Below are 10116 nucleotides of genomic sequence, written 5' to 3' on the forward strand. Positions count from 1 at the left end.
CAACTCATCTGGTCTTCGCTCATTAGTGTTCAAGGCCTCAAATCTGTTCTTGAGATGATTCTGAAATTCAGGTGGGATGAAATTAAAGTCATAGTTTGGCTCCTGTGGATTCGGTTTAATTTTCCTCAGCTTCAGCTTGAACTTGCATATGAGTAGTTGGTGGTCTCTTCCACAATCAGCTCCTGGCCTAGTTAGTTTTCACAGCTGATATTGAGCTTCTCCAGCAGTTTTTTCCACAGATGTAATCGATCTGATTCCTATGCATACCATCAGGTGAAATCCATGTTTTAATCTACATTTATGTCTCTTAATAAACGTATTTGCAATGAATAAGTCACTGATTGTGCAAAATTCAATCATTCTCTCTACAGCTTCATTTCTGTCACCAAGTCCATGTTTTCCAACTACTGATTCTTCTTCCCTGTTCCCAACTTTTGCGTTCCAGTCGCCCATTATTATCAATACATCTTGATTGCATGTTTGATCTATCTCTGCCTGTAAGAGTTGGTAGAAATCATCTATTTCTTCTTCTTTGGCTCTGGTTGTTGGTGCATATATCTGGATGATAGTAGTGTTCACTGAACTTCCTTGTAAGTGTATGGATATAATCCTATCACTCACAATGTTGTACTTCAAGATGGACCTAGAAATTTCTTTTTTCACTAGGAAAGCAACTCCATTTTCCCTCACCTTTTCATCTCCAGAATAATATATCATATGATCATCTGACTCAAAATGCCCCATGCCAGTCCATCTCATCTCTCCAATGCCTAGTATGTCAATATTTATGCATTCCATTTCTTTCTTAACAATTTCTGCAGATACAAATATACAGAACAGTGAAAAATCAGTATCCATTAGCCAGGAGAAATAAAAATGAATGCCCATAACCCAGTCAGTGCCTGGAATAGACTGCTTTGGTTAAGATCTCAGCCCTGCCCCACAGGAGCGCATGACCTTTCTTAATCTGTAATACAAAGGTCAAAATATTATCTACGTCATAGTGTTGATATCTATACAAGGTTTAAAACACACATAAAATGTACTCAGCCACAGGTGAGTACAGCTTTTATTGTGCTGTTCAAACATCACTGCCATCTTTTTCCTAACTATACTACCATCATCTGCAAAATGGATATTAAAATACATGGCTTCCCGAACATATTTTACTCCTTTTTCCTTTTATTAATAAAGTTACCTATGGCACTAATAGGTGACCCAGTGGATAAGAAGTTGTGCATTAATTGCTCTGAGGGAGCAACATGGGAAGTTGCTTTCTGCTCAATTTACTCCATGAAAAACCTGCTAGAATGGTCAGCTATGAGTCAGTTCCAACTGGACAACAATGAGTGAGTGACCGATGGCACAGGCACTCATAAGCACTCAACAGACCCTCTGAACTCTAGTTCTTTGGATATGTGTGGTGCATTATACATATATATTCCACAGTAATATTGTGTGTGTGTGTGTGTGTGTACGTACCACAATTTATATATATTTCAAAATTTACATATATATGCCACAATTACATATAAATATTTCATGATTTTATATATATATACTTGTGGGGTTGTTTTTTTGTTTTTTTTCCTTTGGACTTTCGTTTATTATGCTAAAATAGTGGTGCTTTTAGGATTTACATTATTGTATTCTCCAATACAAAGGATGGGGTGTGTTAAAGTATACAGTACACCATTTTCATACATGTACAACACTGGTGGATGAAGAATGTCTCTTAAGCAGTAATACTGGATGTAGCCTCTGGTTTTACCAGATGCATACTCTAGGACTACTATAGAAGTAAAAATCTCTCTTGTGATACTGGAAAGTGATCAGAATGTGCAAACTGATGTAGCAGCTTTCATCCGCCTCTTAAAGGGTATCAACACAGGAAAGTCCATTTAAGATGTTGTAGGTTTAACAAAGTTGGAATGCTGGCACTGTTGAATTGGGCAACAGTTCTTCAGACCTGGCTCAGTGCTACAATGCATTCAGTATATTAAAGCAGCTGACATGATGACTTTTTGCGAGCCTTCCCAGGCACAGGAGTTTTTTCAGTTAATTTGCCGCACTAGGTCATAAAAGATCTCATTAACATTTATTTTTTTTACTTTGCAGAAGATTCTAAGAATGCACAGTTGTTCCACTGTCGTGCTAGATTCTGACCTTGCTCCTTTCCCACAACTCTTTCATCTTCTAAGTCACTCTTATTACCAACCAGAATCATTGGAACATCATCAGTGTCCTTAACTCGAAGAATCTGTTCGCTCAAGTCTTGCAAATCATTAAAAGTGGACTGTGCCGTGATGGAATAAACTAATGCAAATCCTTGCCCATTTTTCATGTACAAATCCCTCATTATTGTAAATTGTTCTGTTCCTGCAGTATCCAAGATTTCAAGCATACACTGTTGTGCATCTACTTCAACTTGCTTTCTACAAGAATCTTCTATCGTAGGATCATATTTTTCAACAAAAATTCCTTGAACAAACTGTATGGTCAGTGCAGACTTTCCAACACCTCCTGAGCCAAGAACGACTAACTTATATTCATGCATGGTGCAAACTTCTTGTTAAAACCTCTTACCTCGAGCACCACAACAAGATAAAGGAGAATAATCCAATTGAAAAATGGGCACTGGATATGAACAGCCACTTCACCAAGGAAGACATTCAGATGGCCAACAAGCACATGAAGAAATGTTCAAAATCCCTAGCCCTGAGAGAGATGCAAATCAAGACAACCATGAGATATCATCTCACTCCAGTAAGACTAGCAAAATTTAACAGAACAGCAAGCAACAAATGCTGGTGAGGCTGTGGAGAGACTGGAACCCTTATTCACTGTTGGTGGGAGTGTAAAATGGTGCAACTACTGTGGAAAGCATTGTGGCGCTTTCTCAAAAAGTTGCAAATAAAGATACCTTTGACCCAGCAATTCCACTACTGGGAATATACCCTAAAGAGACCATAAATGACATCCAAGTAGATATATGTATACCCATGTTTATCGCGTCTTTGTTTACAATAGCAAGGAGTTGGAAACAACCTAAGTGCCCTGAATCAACAAGCGAATGGCTAGAGAAGCTGTGGTATATTCGCACAATGGAATACTATGCTGCATTGAAAAACAAGGAACTCATGCAATATTATTCAAAATGGGTGACCCTGGAGGACATTATGTTGAGTCAGGTATCTCAGTCACAAAGGGACAAATGCTATATGGTGCCACTGTTGTAGAATGAGGTTGGCATTGGGATGGGGGTAAGACTGAGAAAAACTGGATGAAATATGTTTACGGCATTGAAGTCTATGGGGGAGAGAATAGTCTAAAAGTATTATATTTTAGGGCATTATTTTTATCGTAGGAGTACGCAATGAGGGTTGCAGAGTGGATTATATTTGGGGGTAGGGGGTGGGGTTTGGGGAGCTGCGGGGGGGTGGGATTGTGTACCAATGAGGGAGTTTTTCTTTTGCTTTTCAAGGAGAGGAGCAAAGGGGGGAGAAGGGTGCAACAATGAATGAATGGAATTCCAAAGTCTCTGTAGATGTTCATTGAAATGAAAAATAAACAAACTAAATTAAAAAAAAAAACAAAACCTCTTACGCTGTCTCCAGATCCTGGCAGCCAGCGTCGCCGCACGCCTCGCGTTTGCTGCCGGTCTCTGCTCCCGGCGCCACGGCGGTCCAGCCGCTGCCGCCGCTCCTACTGGTTACACGCCTGACTCTGGGGGAGGTTTGGTGGTGTCGTATATATATTTTTTATGTCCCATTGAGCCACCTGCGACTCATAGAGACCCTATGCACAATAGCTGTGAAATCTGCTCTATCCTGAGCCAATCTCACTGTCTCTGACACACTTACCTCCATTACCCTAGTTACTGTGTCAATCCATCTCAGCTGGAGTCTTCCTCTCCTGTGCTTTCCCTCCACATTTGCAAGCATGATGTCCTTCTCCAAGGACTGGTCCCTCTTTGTCACATACATAGAGTATGTAAGATGGAGCTTCAAAATCCTTCCCTCCAAAAAGCAGCCTGGTATCACCCTCTGCCAGACAGAACTGTTTGTTCTCTTGGAAGTCATGCTATGTTCAATACTGTTCTCCAGCACCACAACTCAAAGGCATAGATTCTTCTGCTATCATCCTTATTCACTGTCCAGCTGTCTCATGCATAGCAAGAAACTGTAAAGACCATTGCTTGGATCACGTGCACCTTAATCTCTAGACTAACACTGGGGGAGATCCCTGAGAACAGACTTTATAACACACACACACACACACACACACACACACACACACCCCTCCCATATTTTTTTTAGTTCAGGGGCACTGAGCATGCTAATCAAACTGTTCAAATATCACTGCCATCTTTTCCCCACCCATCCCTTCACCACTAACAGAAACTTGAGCCCCCTCAGTTCTTAAATGATATTTACTCTCCCACTAGTTTATCTACATCCACCTGTCTATGACCTCTCGTTTGGCCTTTGCAACCTTTCACCTTCCAAGATGTATTTTCTCCTGGCCATTCTGTAAAATGAACTCAGACTGAACACTTGCTATGTTCAGTCTTGCAGGTTCTATTTCACTCTCAATCAAAACTGATGCTTTTGAAAAGAAAGAGTCTTTGGGTCACTGGATTCAGTCAAATAAAAACTGGTTGCAATAATGTTTAAGAAAACTAAATTAGTAGCAATGGCCATTTCTTGTAGAGAGGGAAATACTGTTCTTAAATGCACAAAGGTGAGTGTCCAAGAAATCTGAGTTCAAGCCCCACCTCTACTTCTTAACGAGTCATGAGAGATAATTATCTGTAAGGCTGAGAGGAAAGGTAGCATTACCTTGGTTCCTGGGATAGCTGCTGATGTAAACAGGATAATACACGTGAACTACTGATCACTCAGAGAGGGTGGTACCCAGAAGCACCCATAAAGGCTAGCTACTGTTATTATGTGGCTGTTGCAGCTCTGTGTGGCTGCTGTTATTTCAGGACCTGGCTCCCCCCAAGCATGCCGTGACGCACTGCTCTACTCTCTGTGCCCTGCCTCTGCCCTTCGGAGGAATGCTCCAGCCCCAAGTACGGTAACCTGGACTATACCCAGGGCCACATCCATCAGTGCAGCTCTGCAGCCAAGTGTTCACCACCACTACAAAGTTTTCATGGAAAAGACACAGTAGGAAGACAATCAGTTTGTACCGTTTAAAAAAAAAATCCAACTTCAGCACCTTCACAGAGACAGCAAGCTCACTTATAATAGCCAGTACAAGCAGAAAGCAAAGGATCAGGTGCTGGGGGCCTACAATCCAGGTCCATCTTTGGGAATGGCTCATGAAACAAAAAGTCTTCCTTGGACCTGACACTTTCAAGAAATCACTAGAACAGTTTCTCAACTTAAAAAACAAATTTTAAAAAACCACAGGGCTGTACACAAGGTTTCTTATGGCTGTGATCCTTCACCAGGAGATACCAGACCCCCTCTTCCACAGCCCGTGTGGTAGGTTCGTCACTGCTGACTCATCATTGCTCCAAGCTAGATGCCGCCAAGGGGACTCTGTCTAATGGCAACCCTGTGTATCAGAGTGGACTGATTCACAATGTTTGTAACATTTTGGTTATGGGTTTCCTGTGAAGAAACCTTTATAGAGAAGAATCTGTCTCTAAAATTGTTGTCTGAGTTATTACCTTTAGGAGTTTTCATTCAAGAATGTGGAATTCCTAATTGCCTTTTGTTAGTTGCCAACAGTCATCTCCAGTTGATGCCACAACAGAACAGATCATCACAATCACTGGTCTGCTCTAGTCCACTGCTTTAGATCCTGTGTATTTAGAGTGCCTTCCAACCAAGGGAGCTCATCTTCCAGGATTATAGGAAATAGTACTCTCTTATACAATACCACCCATGCAGGTAGCACTGATGGCTACTAACCAAATCATCCAGGGAAAGAAAGATCTTCCCCTATGTGATGTACAGCTTTGGAAACCCACTGGAGGGCCAGCTATAAGGTGGTTAACTAAACATCAATGAGATAAGAGCCTGTGTTCCATAGGAAGCTCTGTTGACCATGCCCACTGGGAGCTACGCTACTAAACTGACAGCTACACTTTCCTGGTGCTCAAATCCCCCAGTTATCCCTTTGAAAAAAGAGAAGCCATACTTTCCTGTACAATTTATAGCATAGAAAACCCACTGGAGGCTGGGCTATGAGTCAGTTCTGACTTGACAGCAATGAGTGCGACAGAATGAGTTCTAAAGAGTCACCACTGGCAACTTTTTTTTTTCTACGTAGATCACTTGGCCTTTCTACCTGACTGTTTTAATGTAGAAGACTGTTAAAAACTGTCGATCATGGGTGACCATGTTGGTATTTGAAATGCTGGGGCATTCCAGGAACACGCAAGTCACCACAACACAACTAAGAGGCAGTCAAACTATCAAATCAAAAGTACTTTGCTCGTTCAGCTTCTCTGGCAAATGGGAAGGAAGGAGAGGAATGTGCCTGTTAGGTACAATTTTAGTTAATAATTTCCTATTTTCAAAAGTCATTATAATCTCTTATATCTGTTTTCTACATTGGGAGACTACACAAAATGTTTTCTCAAAGAATTCTGATTCACCCCTTCTACAGATCCCTCGGGGGGAAAAAATTGTTCTACAAACTTTGAAAACACTTATGTTCAATTCTGGGATTTACAGTAAGGAGGAACCAGGAGGGAGATGCTGAAAAGCATGGACTGTAACACCCACCAGGAAAGAACACCAGAGTTCATTCTGAGAAAAGCAAACAGCATGGCCTGGTCATTTGGGAAGAGTCAGTGTGGAGAACAGAGTATACTTAAAAAAACAACCCAAAAAGCTAACCTTTATCCCACTAAGACTTCTTTTTTTTTTTTTTTTTAGTTTTGTGTTTTCTTTATTTAAGTTCAGGCCTTGACTGCGATTTCCGCAGTGGGTACAGGCACTCTTTTCGCTGCTGCTTCTTGGTCTTCAGGTTCTCCTCGTGCTTATTGAGCCTTCGGCGCATGGCACGTGTTTTCTTGGGCCGCAGATTCAGGGGTTTGTACTTCTTGCCCTTATAGTATTATCTGAGGTTCTCCTTCTGAGTCTGGTTAATAACAGTGAGAACATGGGCAATGGATTTTCGGACAACTCGGATTTTGGAGAGCTTAGAAGCTGCACCGCCTGTCACTTCAGCGACAAGCAGCTGGGAAAGCTCCACCTTCAGATCTTCCAGCTGTTTTAACAGCTCCTCCTTCTTCTTTCCGCGATGGTCCAAAGGTCCCGAGCTTTGATTTTGGCCATGGCTGAGCGATAGAACCTGGCTGTCGCCTGATCCAAGCCCAAGAGAAAGAGGAGCAAAGACCTCTTGTCAACAATGTAAACATAACCCATTAAGATGAACCCTTAAAATACTTTTAACATATTTTGAGGATAATGAGAAGGAGAGACAGGAAGAAAAAAGAGAACATTAAATTAAGTTAAATCCCTATCCTTAAGCTCATATATGCCCAACTCACAGTTCTTAGATGAAGCGCAACTCAAGTTCACTGCCACTGGGTCTGTTCCTCAAGTTCACTAACATTTAGTCGGCTCTGAATCCAAGCCACCCTCCATCAGGTTTTTGGGGCTGTAAATCTCAGCAAGAAGGGACTGCTTACCTATCCAGCTGAGTTGCTGGTGGATACCAACTGCTGGAAACATGCAGCCTAGGAACCGTTACCAGAGGTCTCATTAAGTGCCCTTGAGAAGACTACAACTCAGTAACCCAGCACAAGAGATCAGAACTTCGTCCTGCCCTGTGCCCTCCTCATGAGCCCTTTGCTTGTCACTGTGTCAGTCCATTTCATTGATACTCTTCCTCTCTTTCACTGTCCCTTACTTTGTGCTGCCAACCCAAAGGCACAAGGTTCGAATTCACTGGCTGCTCCCAGAAGAAAGATGGGCAATCTCCTTCTATGCAATGTACTGCCTCCGAAAACCTGCAGGAAGGTCACTTATGAGTTGGTTCCTATTGCACGGCACACATCAACAACCAACCACCTTTCCTTTCCAAGCATGATGTCTTTTTCCAGGGCTCCTTCTGACAACATGCCCGAAGTGAACGAGGCACCATCCTTGCATTTCACCATCTATGCCTGTAAGGAGCAGTCTGGATGCACTTCCTCCAAAACAGAAGAACTCCAGAATCCAGAGAGTTGTTGTTGTTATGTGCCATCGAGTCGTTTCCGACTCATAGCGACCCTATGCACAACAGCTCTAAACCCTGCTCTATCCTGCGCCAAATGTACCGCCTCTGACACACCCATCCCGATTACCCCAGTCACAGAATCAATCCATCTCATAGAGGGTCTTCCCCTCCTGCGCCGTCCCTCCACCCTCCCAAGCATGATGTCCCTCTCCAAGGACCCGTCCCTCCTGGCAACATGTCCAAAGTATGTCAGACGAAGCCCCAGAATCCTTGCCTCCAAGGAGCAGCTTGGTTTAATCCTCTCCAAGATAAATCTGTTTGTTTTCCTGGCAGTCCATGGTACATTCAGTACCCTTCTCCAGCACCACAGCTCAAAAGCATCCACTCTCCTTCTGTCCTCCCTAGTCATTGTCCAATTCTCTGATGCATAACAAGCGATTGCAAATACCATGACCTGTATCAGGCACACCTTAGTCTCCAGAGAGACACTGTTGCTCCTGAGTACCTTTGAGAGGTCCCTAACGGCAGACTTTCCCATCGCGATACACTTTTTGATTTCCTGACTGCTGGTACCAAAAGTGTTAACTGTGGAGCCGAGCAAACTGAAGCTGTGAACACTCTCAATCTCTTCATCATCCATCCTGACGCTGCCAATTGGTCCAGTGGCGAGAATCTTTGTCTTCTTGACTTTGAGCCTTAGTCCATACTGAAGGCTGCAGTCCTTGACCCTTCACAGCAAGTGCATGAGGTCCTCCTCAGTTTCAGCAAGCAAGGTTGTGTCATCTGCATAACGGAGATTGTTAATCCGGAGAGTAGGAGTCCTAAAACTCACAAGTTTGTATTTCTAATGTGTCACTAGTTCTGACACAGATGAGCCTTTGTGTGAAACACCATTTTTAGACAAATAGAAAACAAATTCTGAGCTATTTCAAGTCACCCTTTGTCAAAGCTTTACAAATAAGTAAAGTATATGATAGCCCCTAGGGAGCAGGGAAGAAACACTTAGATTTGAGAAGTACAGCTCAACTCTGCATTTTAACAAAGGCTGCCAATGCAGATGGAAGTATGATGTGATCAAATAAAGCTCCTTCATTTTCTTTCCCACTTGTCCAATATGAACTATTAGTTAACAATAAGCAGGATTATTAGAAAGATGAGTCTACCATATTGTTTGCAATGTTATGTGGTTTAAATGAACAGAGAGGCAGGAAGCATCCAAACACAGTATAATTCCTGGCCCATGAACATCCCCATAATCCACCAGCAGAGAGCACCAGGTCTCTGCTTCCAAATGAGCATTGTCCTCACACCTGGAACACAGACTGTCTATCCACATGCATGAATCCTACTGGACTAGCACCGTAATTGTGACTGCTGCTGGAAAGGAAGGAACACGAAAGAGGTATTTTGTCCATGCACGGTCTCCTCTCTAACACCAAGCAGCATGCTGCATGTGCTCTGGATACCAGGCCAGCTGCTGTCACACTGACTCTAGTTCCCAGAGGCTGACTGGGCATCCTAAGCTTCCAATGACTAAAGGCTATTCCCTGGTCTTTCTTCCAAGATGCCTCTGAGTAGACAAGAACCACTGATCTTTTCGTTAACTGTGAGCACATTAATCACATGCACAATCTAGGTACAAGAGAGTAATGTGGAGCGAGAGCGACGCATGCCAGTGAGAGCGCCGCCGCCAGACGGGAGAACGCCGCTGCCAGACGGGGTTCCACCGCGAGAGGGGCCTGGAAGAGACCCGGGAAGAACAACAGCTAGCCACCTACCACGGAACTCCAGAGGAGCGAAGACTGTGAGACCCCAGAGGAACGAAGACTACCCCACACTGTGTGAGCCCCCTGCAACCCACACCTGTATGACCCTTAACACACAGGGTGCTGCTGCATAAACCCCCAGCAGCACCCAAGCCCCGCCCCC

General features: G+C 43.3%; 1 protein-coding gene and 1 pseudogene across 2 annotated transcripts in view; both read right to left on the reverse strand.

The window, feature by feature from the left end:
- MITF (microphthalmia-associated transcription factor) overlaps positions 1-10116 on the reverse strand; it is a 407075-nt gene that overhangs the window by 319846 nt on the left and 77113 nt on the right. The window lies entirely within an intron of this gene.
- On the reverse strand, positions 2000-2557 carry LOC102843462 (annotated as a pseudogene).

Source organism: Elephantulus edwardii, unplaced genomic scaffold, assembly GCF_000299155.1.
Source record: "Elephantulus edwardii isolate Elephantulus edwardi_28Jun2011 unplaced genomic scaffold, EleEdw1.0 scaffold00177, whole genome shotgun sequence".
NCBI lineage: Eukaryota > Metazoa > Chordata > Mammalia > Macroscelidea > Macroscelididae > Elephantulus > Elephantulus edwardii.